Raw genomic sequence first — 12,492 nt, forward strand, 5'->3', positions numbered from 1 at the left:
GACCGCCTGGCTCACCTTCGCACACGGCTTCACACATATCAAAGTTCAGTTACAGTTAACGTGGCGTTTACGTCTGCGTTTCTTTGTCTCATCAGAGCGCACGTTAACCGAATCAGTCCTCCTTATTTGCATGCTGAGGTGTACAGTATGTTGTCACTACGATTAGAGTGTGACACTGCGTACAATGCATCACACACACGCCCCTCTGGGCACACACACAGACAGATACACACGCGCAGACATATGCAGCATTCAGAGTATTGGAATCGGTTTGGGTGGGGTTGTCTGAGGACAGCAGCGAGCAGAGAGGAAGAACATGCAGTACCCTTCATGTTCTGCTTTTCATACAGTTCGTCTTAAACAAAGAGTCTGTGTAATTTAACTTCAATATCAGCTACATGTCGAATTGATTGATTGATTGATTAAATGATTGAGTGTCAGTACATTTCCAGGCAAAAATACACGACAGTGAGTTGAATATCTTTTAAACTGTTGGTTATTTGTTACCTTTTGATAAATCATAATGGGCATCACAGTTTACTGATGTTTCATAGACCAAACAATTCATGTAATGATTAAGAAAATAATCAATTATGAGCAGCTAGAATAGACTGATTGCCTCCTTTCATACATGGAGCTGTCGTTCTTTTGTTTTTGAGCTGGTACCGCTGTAACGTAAAGACTGCATCCACTGTCTGTCTCTGCTTCTCTCAAACACACACAGCAAGCAGCTTAACATCAGCATTGTTGCATTCGGGTTTACGTTATGCTGGAAAATCTGTTGAAGTCCGACATATTTAAATCTCCTTGGTTTCTGGTAAAATATGTCCTTCTGAGAATATGTAGGCCTGAACACTTTGTCCTAACTGCAGGCAAGCGTCTTTGTGTCAACACTGAAGCTGTTATATATGCACTTCTGTTCGGTCATTCACACAAACCACGTAGGACATCAGCTGTGCGCACGTGATCATACTTAAGAAGTAATCACTTACAAGATGGTGAGAACCTGCTGTCTTCCTACATTTGTACTCAGAACAGAAAACATGTTCTATATTGTGATATTTACTAAGAGCTTGCGTGACCCCTACGACTCTGCCAGGGTTCCCACCCACACAGGGTTTATAGCCTGCAACTTCGTACCAGTCATTTAGAACTGAAGAAGCTTCTTGTATGAGAGGTGAACCATCTTCAAGAAACGCATGCAAGTCCAGTTGCCTACGATATAGCACTTATGATGAAATGACACAAGACAACCAACAGCAAGTAGGTTGTTACTAGCCATAGTCATCAGCTCCAGTTTGTGGGTTGGGATCCAGGTGATTGATTAGCACACATGTTGGTGGATTGGGCAGGGTGGATTGGCTCACACAACGAGCCAGGTTGGTGTAGGTTTTAAAAAACGCTTCACTGCTGTCCGTTTGCATTCTCATGAACTCGATTTCTCAGCATGACCTTGAGGGAATTTCTTCAATTCTGGCGCAAACGTGGACTCAACTGATTAGAATTTGGTGGTCAAGGCTCACTGTCTAATAGGATAAAATGATGAAGTGATGACATTTTGCATCCAAAAGGTCAAAGGTCAGCTTCACAGTGACATCATAATGTTCTGCAAAAAGTCGGTGAAGATTCTCAGTCATCCAGGTCATGGTAATCGTAAGTGCTATATCGTAGGCAACTGGACTTGCATGCGTTTCTTGAAGATGGTTCACCTCTCATCCAAGAAGCTTCTTCAGTTCTAAATGACTGGTATGAAGTTGTAGGCGATAAACCCTGTGTGGGTGGGAACCCTTGCAGAGTCGTTAAGGTGACAATGTGATTCGTTGACCCACCCTGTCCACCATGTGAGTCGCCAGGGTTAGGTGGGGCCAGGGGTGAATGGGTGTGAAGTCGACTGGGGAGGGATCCCAAGACTGCATTGTAGGTGGGGGATAAGTAGTGTCGTAAGCCAACCGCTCTGTTTAACTTGTTTAACCTGTCTAACTTGACGTAGATCCCACCCAAACAGGGTTTAAAGCCTGTAACTTCGTACCAGTCATTTAGAACTGAAGAAGCTTCTTGGATGAGGGGCGAAACGTCTTCAAGAAACGCAAGCAAGTCCAGTTGCCTACAATATTAGCACTTATGGTTCTGCAAAAACACTTTTCTGGGCACCCATATTTTAGAATTTACAGCTTCTTTGCTGCAGTGACACCCATATCCATTGTCTACTGTCATGGCTACAATGTTGTGCTCCTTCCTGTTCCTCTGCCAATCCACCACAAGCTCATTGTTATGCTGGTATTGAGCCTCAAGGATTTTTGTTGCACTGTGTGACGAAGCTCTTTTTCAGTCCTCTGTGCCCCTCAGCATGTTTCCCCCCTGGAAATTATTTACTGGAATCATATATGTCAATATAATAATAGCTTCCGTTTGTGTGAAAAATAAACTTTATAGCTTTTATTACAATTCTTCAAAGTCTTCACTACGTATATTACGTGAGTCTAGACAGACATGAGGCGGCACAGTGGGGCCTTGTTGCCTCACAGCAAAAGGGTTCCTGGTTTGAACCCAGGGTGGGGGAGCCCTTCTGTGTGGAGTTTGCATGTTCTCCCTGTGTCAGCGTGGGTTTTCTCTGGGTACTCCAGCTTCCTCCCACAATCCAAAGACATGCAGGTTAATTGGTGACTCTAAATTGTCCGTAGCTGTGAATGTGAGCGTGAATGGTTGTCTGTCTCTATGTGTCAGCCCTGTGATAGTCTGGTGACCTGTCCAGGGTGTACCCCGCCTCTCGCCCAATGTCAGCTGGGAGAGGCTCCAGCCCCCCCAACCACTAACAGGATAAGTGGTTACAAAAAATGAATGAATGAATAGACAGACATGGATATCAACTGCAACCCGACTGGTTAGTGGAGGGGTACAAGCGCCAATGTGTGTTTGTATCATCATCCTTGGAAAATTTGCCCTTTCCCAGTCTAAAAAGAGAGAGAGTGATGAGCACAAGCAAAGCTCTATGTGTGGATAGAATAATTGAGAAAATAGCTTTCCAGCGTGGAGAAAAGCGCCTCTGATATGAGCAGCCAGGCGACAGCTTGCACCACAACTGATGTATCAGGGCGCATCAACGGAGGCCTTCAATGGTATCAACAGGTAGTAAACTGTTGAAAGTAGAAGCTGAATATAGATAAATTCAATCAACCACAACCCATTTCTGTTAAGAGAACAATTGTCTACAAAGCCAGGGTTTTGTCGAAAATTAATTCTCATCATAACTGGCGCCCTGTTCCAGGTCATCCTCCAACTATCGTGGTGGTGATGAACATATGATGTCCTGTGTGACTGTTACTCAGAATCACTCAATAAGGGTTGTGTCAGGAGCCTGCATGTGTTTCTGTGCATGTTTATATACTGCCAGAGGCTTTATGAGGCATGAAGTGATACTTTCTCTATTTGTCTTTTCATGTGATGTGCAAAACCTCGTGTGCTCAGGGAAGGAGACAGACACAACAGAAAGATAGTGAAACAAGTGGGAGTGAAAAAGAATGAACAGGCTTTCCTTTAGAGAGGCAGGCCAAAGGTCAGAGCACTGTTCCACCACCTGAAGGCCAAACACTTTGCTTATCAGCCATAAAAATCTACTACAGCTCATTTCGAGGAATTCATGTTTTCTAGGAAGTGAAGTTATAGTGTCCATTTTATGAGTCTTCTAGGTGGTTTTAAAGGACAAGGAACCTATTGGAAGGTTGTTTTCTTAAATCCTGGCTGTAGCGCTGACAATTCTCTATTTGTATCTACATGTATTTTCTTTAGAGCTAAAACAACTCATCGATAAATAGATTACTCAGTCTACAGTAAATCAGCACCTTCTCTAATGATTGATTAATCATTTCAATTTTTTGGAACAAAAGTACAAAACATTCCCTCAAGTCAGCTTTTCCAATGTTGTTCCTCTGTCATGGTATTGGGAGCAACTGTAATTTCCCATCTTTTGGCAAAACTAGAAATGTTACTAATAACTTTTTCAAATGAAATCATGCAGTTGCAATGCTTATTACTTGTTACTTTTGTCTTGATAAGAGACAATCGCAGCCTATTCCCTGGATTTGTCTTGGGTTATGATCTAACGTCACCTGACTTAATGGCGGCGCAGTGAATGAGGTGATTCAGTCAATCAGCATTAACACCTTTTGGACAGCACAGGGAATAAAAGAAAAACCAACAGTAGGCTAAATGGCAGAAAGGCAGAACGAAGCACGCATAATATGTTGCTATGGTGATGTATTTTTATGTACGTCTTAAATATTAAAAACTGACTTGTGTTGCTTGATTTGACAGCCTGTTGAGGCAACAATAAAAAGGTCTTTCACAACATATTTACTGTGTTTTATTGCTCCACTACTTACTTTTCATCACAGTGATAATTGGTTCAATCATATTTGAAAGCTGTCTTGTCCCACAGTGTACCACAGCAACAGTTACTTTCACTTAAGCAATATCACACTCGAGCTCGTGATGTTGTACTGTGATATTGTCATGGCTGCGGCCTCGTGCCTACGACCGAATCACAGCCGTGACGATATCACAGTACAACATCACGAGCTCGAGTGTGATATTGCCTTTATACAACAGTTCAACAGTTAAATAAGCAAGGCTGATTAAGAAATGTTGAAAAATGAGGACAATAGATAATTTAAGCATTTTATTTGTCTTCCGCCAACAAAAATAGTTCCCTCAGGACTCTGCTGTCACCGTTGCTATGTAACGCAGACATGGTGCGCCAGGCACTTACTCTTTATACACATTTATCTGCACGTTTCCATTAATTGTGCAGCCGGTGAAATAAGTCTCTGGTGACTGCATGGTGGACTGTCGCTTCACAGGCACAGCCGACTCTGCCTTCTGATCTGACAGTATGTTGCTTTTCTCCAAGTCACTGAGCTCCGCTGATGAAACACTGACAAACCTGGATGTGTGCTCAGATGGATTCAGCTTCTCCTCCCCCTCATCTTCCTCTGATGACCATTCATAGTTCAATTCAAAACTTATTTTAGGAAATAAATCCATATTTTTGGCTGTTTGACAGTGGATGAATTAATTAGCCTACAACGCAACTGCTGACCTAACTGACACTAACCGTCAGTTTTGATTTGATTGTTGATTGCAATCAGCTGTGAGGCGGAGTGATACATACACAGTGAAATAACCGTGATGTTGTACTCCAATATCATCACGGTTTTACTGTCTCTCGACAAATAAGATTGCAGGGCTGGAACTAACTGTTGTATAATTGTAACTAATGAAGCTCTAGCAAAAGTTCAGCCAGGAAGACAATACTTTTCATGCTTGACTGTAATATTTCTTTCTTATCATGCCATTCCCTTCTTGCACACATGCTCACTCATTATGTTTAACTGTTATTGTCTGGGATTGTATATTGAGTCATTACTGTTGTAAAGCTGATTCACAGTCAACCACAGTGACACACCTTTGTCCTTTCGCCTATCATCTTACTTCTCGTTTTAAATATAGTTCTTTTTTTTTTTTTGCTCAGATTCTGTTCCTCTCAGATTCATCATCTTCATCTGCCTCATAAGCCATCAGCCTCAGAGTCATCAGCCACCACCACTTCCACCAGTGTCTGGGGGGGATTTATCTTGCTGCTTCTCAAATGTTCTGTGATCACAAAAAAACATTCCCTCTGGTGCCAAAGACTTCTGTTAAATCTTAATAAGCACGCATCATCTGTTAATCTGTACACTGATATTTTGTATTAAATATTATCTTTACATCGTTCATCTGTCTCTCGTGATTGAAATTACTTTTATATGAAACTGGTAAAGTTTTTCAATTACTTTGAGAGAAGTTACTAGTAACTTAAAGGGATAGTGCACCCAAAAATGAAAATTCAGCCATTATCTACTCACCCATATGCCGACGGAGGCCCTGGTCAAGTTTTAGAGTCCTCACATCCCTTGCAGAGATCAGCGGGGGCAGCGGCTAGCACACCTAATGGCTGACGGTGCCCCAGACTAACGTCCAAGAACACAAAATTGAAACCACAAAATATCTCCAACATGCCCATCCGTAGTGATCCATGTGTCGTGAAGCCCCGACATAAAAAGTTGCTTTGAAAAACGTCATATGAACTCTGTTTTTAGCCTCACCGTAGCCTGTAGTTCTGACTGCTTCTCTGTGCTCCGCACTCACGTGTGCGCTTGCGCGAGACCAGCGAAAGCATGAGCTTTGCTCACCCGTGTTTACATCATGTGACACGTGCACCGCAGGGAGAGACAACAGCAACCACAGTAGCTAAAAGATAATTTGCACTACGGTCTTTTAGCAAAGGATAGCCCAACATGTCTGAAGACTTTGAAATTGAGGAGGAACAGCATTTCTTTGTTGAGCCGTATTTGTTTGAGCCCAAGTATACGGACGCGGAACTCAGGCTACTGGACGAAGCAGCTGCCGCAGCTCATGAGCCTAACCCTCAGCCAGCCGCAGCATACCGGAGTCGAGCACTGGAAACCTGGTGGTGTAGTTGTTTCAAATGCAAAGCAATGCCAACAGATGAGGAAAGTCTTTGCTGCTCAGACTGGGAATTGACAATGCCTGCACTTGAGAATCTGGACATCAGTACTGATGAGACTGCTACTCTTCAGAGACCGTGCATCACCGATCACCCTGAGCGTGCACACGTGAGTGCGGAGCACAGAGAAGCAGTCAGAGCCACAGGCTACAATGAGGCTAAAAACAGAGTTCATATGACGTTTTTCAAAACAACTTTTTATGTCGGGGCTTCACAACACTTGGATCACTACGGATGAGCAGTATAGAGATAATTTGTGGTTTCAATTTTGTGTTCTTGGACGTTAGTCTGGGGCGCCGTCAGCCATTAGGTGTGCTAGCCGCTGCCTCCGCCGATCTCCGCAAGGGATGTGAGGACTCTAAAACTTCACCAGGGCCTCCATCAGCATATGGGTGAGTAGACAATGGCTGAATTTTCATTTTTGGGTGCAATATCCCTTTAACTAATTAGTCATTTTCAGTAACTTGCACAACATTGTTTGAGGTGTGGCCAAGTCATTGTATTACAAGTCCCAAGTCAAGGCAAGCATGTCCCAAGTTGAGTCCCAAGTCCTAAACCTTAGGTTTCAAGTCCTAAACAGTATGTAATGCACCAAACGTAATGCCATTTTAGCAACAGAGTGATGATATCTTAAATCAATAAAACTCATGAATGTTTTTTTTTTTGTTGTAGTTTGCTGGAAGTTGTTGCGTCTCCATCTGTAATGTTTGACCCACATGTTATTGCATGCTGCCATTTGTTTTTTGTTGACCACCAACTATTTTTTGTAAGGTAACGGAAATATCTGTGGAATCATTTTTTCAAAATTGGCGCTCAGTAACGTAATGTTAGCTCTTCATGGTTCTCTCCTGCAAGCTGACTGAATGCTGTGGATTGGTTCAAAGTGGATCATGGGAATGAAGCATTATTAGCATTAACATTGGTTGGTTCAGGAAGAGAAGGGAAATTAATTGATTTGAGGCACACTTTTTAAATATCTTAACGTATATCTTATCTATCATACTAGTGCCCATTATTAAAGACAAAGCTGGTAAGATTAACTCTCTGGAGAATTACCGACCCATAGCTTTAGCTAGTATCCTGTCAAAAGTCTTAGAGAGAATCTTACTGAATAGGTTGGAGGAGTTTGCTCTGACCTCTGACAATCAGTTTGGTTTTAAACCTAAACATGGCATCGACATGTGCATTTTTGCATTAAAGGAGATCTTAGACTTGTACAACAGACACAACACCACAATATTTATGTGTTTTATTGATGCCTCTAAAGTCTTCGATCGTGTTAATCATGAGAAATTGTTTTTTAAGTTACACAACAGAGGAGTACCCAAGTATCTAATTCGAATTCTTGTTTACTGGTACAGGCATCAGTCAGTGTTTGTGAAATGGGGTAACACTATGTCTGACCCATTTAAGGTTAGTAATGGAGTCAGGCAGGGAAGTTCATTGTCCCCTTACTTCTTCAATATCTATATAGACGAATTGTCAAAGCTGTTAACAGTTGCAAAACAGGCTGTATGGTTGGTGACCACATTATCAATCACCTGATGTATGCAGATGATTTGGTGGTCCTTTGTCCATATAGTGCTGGCCTTCAGCAGTTATTAAGGGTATGTTCCCATTATGGCCATGACTCTGACAAATATAATGCAAAGAAGAGTAACATCATGGTTGTCAGAAGTAAGGCACATAAGAATCTGATAACTCTTGACTTCTCCCTGTCTGGTACAGCCCTCAACATATGTAATGAGGCTAAATACTTAGGACATTACATAACTGATGACCTGTCTGATGACCAAGACATTTATAGGCAGTATCATATGATGCATGTACAAGCTAATATGCTGATCAGAAAATTTGGTATGTGCTCATCTTCTGTGAAAATAACACTCTTTAAAGCCTATTGTACCCCAATGTACACTGCCCATCTGTGGCGGCGATACAAAAGAAGCAGCATTCAGAAACTCTATGTGGCATACAATGATGGTTTGAGGCTACTACTCAAAGTGCCTAGATGGAGTAGCGCTAGCCATCTGTTTGTAACTGTTGATGTACCCACATGTCCTGCTGTACTCAGGAACCTTATGTATAGATGTATGTGTAGTCTGTGTCATGCAACAGCATAATTGCAATGTTAGTGAATCCTACAATGAGCGCAGTCAGATTTAACTCAAGACTGTGGAGCCATTGGCGTCTTAATTTATATGTGATTCATTGAACAATCCATGTACTGTGGTCTTTTAGATCTGCCTTACTAAGTTATTTATTTTATATGTTTGTACTGTACTATGGACCTTCCCTGTGACTGGAATAAAGATTGATACCTACCTTAAATAACTTTTTAATCTTTGCGTGAGGGAAGGTGCCAAGTATTTTCAGGTCAAAAGGCTCAAGTCCAAGTAAAGTCATAAGTCACTAGTGTTAAAGTCCAAGTCAATTTGCAAGTCTTTTTTGATTTTAGTGAAGTCTAAAGTCATCAAATTTGTGACTCGAGTTTGACTCGTGCAAGTCATATGACTCTAATTCACAACTGGTCATAAATGATAGAAAACAAAATATCTATATGTTTTAGACTGTTGGTCAGGCAAAACAATCCATCTAAAGACATCAGATTGGAGCTCTGGAAATTATGATGGCATTGTTTTCTGTAATTTTATAGTTAAAGAAATAACCTTTTCATAGAGGGAATACTTAGTAAAAAATCACTGCAGTAGCTGTAGCCCTGGTTTGCATACAAACGAATGATAAACCAGTCCTCTTCCTGTTTACTGCCTTTGTTTGAGACTGCTATTAATCCCAGGGATTAATAGAATAATGACAATAGAGCAACACAAACTGTAACCACACACATTTCACTGATGATTCCTCTTCACTTTATCTCTTTTCAATCCCCCCCTCAGCCAGATCCCTTCCTCCATACTTGTTGTCCTTCCCAGGCTGTCGTTTCTAATAAGAATTTGTTCTTGAATGGGGGATGGCTTGTTAGGCAGTGGTTGCATAAAAAATTAATAACACTCCAAATTGTGGAAAGAAAAGCATGCCATCCTTTTGTGTGACTGAGTGTGTGCGTGTGTGTGTGTATGAACTTGATGCTCACTGTAATGATATTATGTCCCCCATGAAAGAGGGCCGTAATTCTGTAAATGACATGAGGATAAAAGACACAGACCACTGGATCTGCCTTTGATGTACAGTTTAAAGGCCACTGGATATAGCTTTAAGGTCATATAGAGCATATAGGCGACTACACCCATCTGAGAACATTACGACTACTTTTTATGATGCAGAGATCAGTCGCAGTGTATAAATGTGGGGGTTATTTTTGACAGGGTGCATCACTGGTACACTTTGGAACAAAAGCATATCATGTTGTGCTGTCACCTTTTCATGGATGGAATGAGCGAAAAACAGCGAGAACAAGTAAATACATGAAAGAGGATGCACTTTTCCCTCTGACTAGACGCCGATTTCGCGCGCTGCATGTGCAGAGATCAAATGGCTGCAGAAGAATGAAGCTCAGCTATCTCCACCACTGGTTTTTAATGTGGTCGCGTCCATTAGCTCAGTGACATGATCTGGGTTTGATGTCCATATAAGGCCGTCTTAATATTCCATGTCTAAAATCTAAGTCATTTCAGCTAAGACTATGATCCGTCCATATGAGCCAGCACTAATCCGAACACTGCGGTAGCCACAGTATAGCGTGACAAATAATTGCATAAGTCGTATTACACCAGACAGCCCTCAGTGGGGTGTGTATATTTACATGTATGTGTGTCATACATGGTGTGCCAAATGTGCCTGCGTAGCATGCAACCTCTGTGTGTAATTACATGTATCAAGCTACATCCCTGCATGTGTTTTGGCCCTGCTCGTGTTAAGTGTTGCATGTTTGCGTGCACACGTCGCACATCCATGTGTGCACGTGGACAGGCTCCTTTCCAACATGTGTGTGGCTCGAGCTTATTACAGCAGACGACTCCTGCGGTGCGGCTGGCAGGCAGTGAGATACGAGTGTCCATCTCTGCTCTTCCCCCTGCCAAGCGGACCAGCCGCAGTCTGTCACTTCCTGGCAGCGGATGATGCTCAACCAGTGGTCTGCCCACAGAGAGGAGAGAAGGCTATACATCAGCTGCCACATATAGGGAAGATGGGACCATTTACTGTATATCATGTTAGGGGTAGATTTAGATTTGCTCTTAGTCCACTTTGGCGCAATTGTTATAAAGACATAAGCCAAAATAAAACAAAAAACACAATAAAACCAGGATAGCCGATACCAACACATCCCTTTAAAGAAAGAAGGGGAAAAAATGGCAAAGACACTACTACATTTATTATATGATTAATTAAATTTACCATAATATCAGCACCCTTCAGGCATTAACGCTATGATGTAACAGATTAGCAGCATGTTTCAGTTTGTGTTAGTGTTCTGATGATGTGCTACAGTATAATGTTATGCAGGTCCTCAAAGGCTCATGACTTTTTAAACAATCTAACACTGTTTGGATTAAGTGTTAGATCCTTTTTGTTAAACCAAAAACAGCCCCAAAATTGCCATTGCCAAACCCACCAGGCTCCATTCAAATAATCATTATTTTTAGCATTTATAGAGCCAGCATATTTGTACATTGAAGTGGATGAATTAAGGGGCTATTTCAACTAAAGCAGAGTTGGTGATTGTTGGGACAGTGAAAAGATCAACCAAGATGGCTTTCGTGAGTTTTATTTTGTTTCTGTTGACTTGAAATGAAGTCTGTTTTACGATGATAAAATTACTTTTAATTTAAATTTAAAGTCTGGTGACTTTGACAATAGCCATTTTGGGACTGTTTCTGGTTAAACGAAAAGGATGTTACTCTTTAACAATAAGGTCTTTCTCTGTAGGGGTTCTTTAAAAAAAAGTCAGACACATAGTCTGAGCCTGTCAGTGGCAAAAAACAAGCACTTTTATTGGACACAAATTGACAGTGCAAACATACCTTGAATGTTGCTATCGCTCAATACTGGACCAATTTCAAAAAAAGTTGTTGCCGTTAGTCACTTTGACAAAAAACATGGGAAATAGGGTCCAGGTTAAAATATACACTTTAAGCCCCTGATCACAATGAAACCAAGGCGTGTGGCACTGCATTTTTTTTTTCAACTGAATGCCGCTAGTGGAAAAAAAACAAAAAAACACTTGCAGCACCTTTTTATTGATGCCAGGAAACCATACCATTACGTCCTTTCACTAACCTTCTTGTATAATTAATCTATCCTTTATTTTTTTTTTTAAATTCACAGTAATAAGTATCTAGTCCCTAAAATGTTGAGGCAGAGGGTACTTGCTGTAGCTGTGGTTGAGGGTGAGAGGCTGTCAGTAAATAGTTCGTCGGGCACAGGGAAACAGAGATCTGTGTGGGTACACGAGACCCTAAAAAAGAGGGTGGATCATGGGGAGTACCACCAGCTGGTCCAGGATCTTCTCCTCCATTTCCAGGCATATTTTAGGATGACTCGAGGGCAGTTTGACAACCTGCTGTCTATCATTGGGCCGTATAGCTCTGGGTATCCAGCAACTGCTACCACCAGTTTCTCCTCCAATGTTTACCAACTGTAAACTTGTTGTCGTGACCACCGCAGAAGGCCCGCATCTAAAATCCTCTGATTGGACAATAGGAAAAATGATGATGACAAAAGAGGCTGCGCGGGGCTTTTTTCCGCTTTGAGTTGAAATATTTCAACTTGAGGAGTTCAGAGCACTCAGCAAAAAACGTTAGGCACCTAGAGTGCAGAAACGCGAGGCACGTCGCAACAGAAAAACTGCGAGCACAAAGCTTCATTTTCATTAACAACAGTTAAAAAAAAACTGTCTCCAACTGCTAAAACACTTTCTGTGTGATCAGGGCCTAACTCTGTATTTTAACTTTGTTATTCTGTTTCTGCAC

The sequence above is a fragment of the Epinephelus fuscoguttatus genome, linkage group LG22 (assembly GCF_011397635.1).
Source record: "Epinephelus fuscoguttatus linkage group LG22, E.fuscoguttatus.final_Chr_v1".
NCBI classification, from domain to species: Eukaryota; Metazoa; Chordata; class Actinopteri; order Perciformes; family Serranidae; genus Epinephelus; species Epinephelus fuscoguttatus.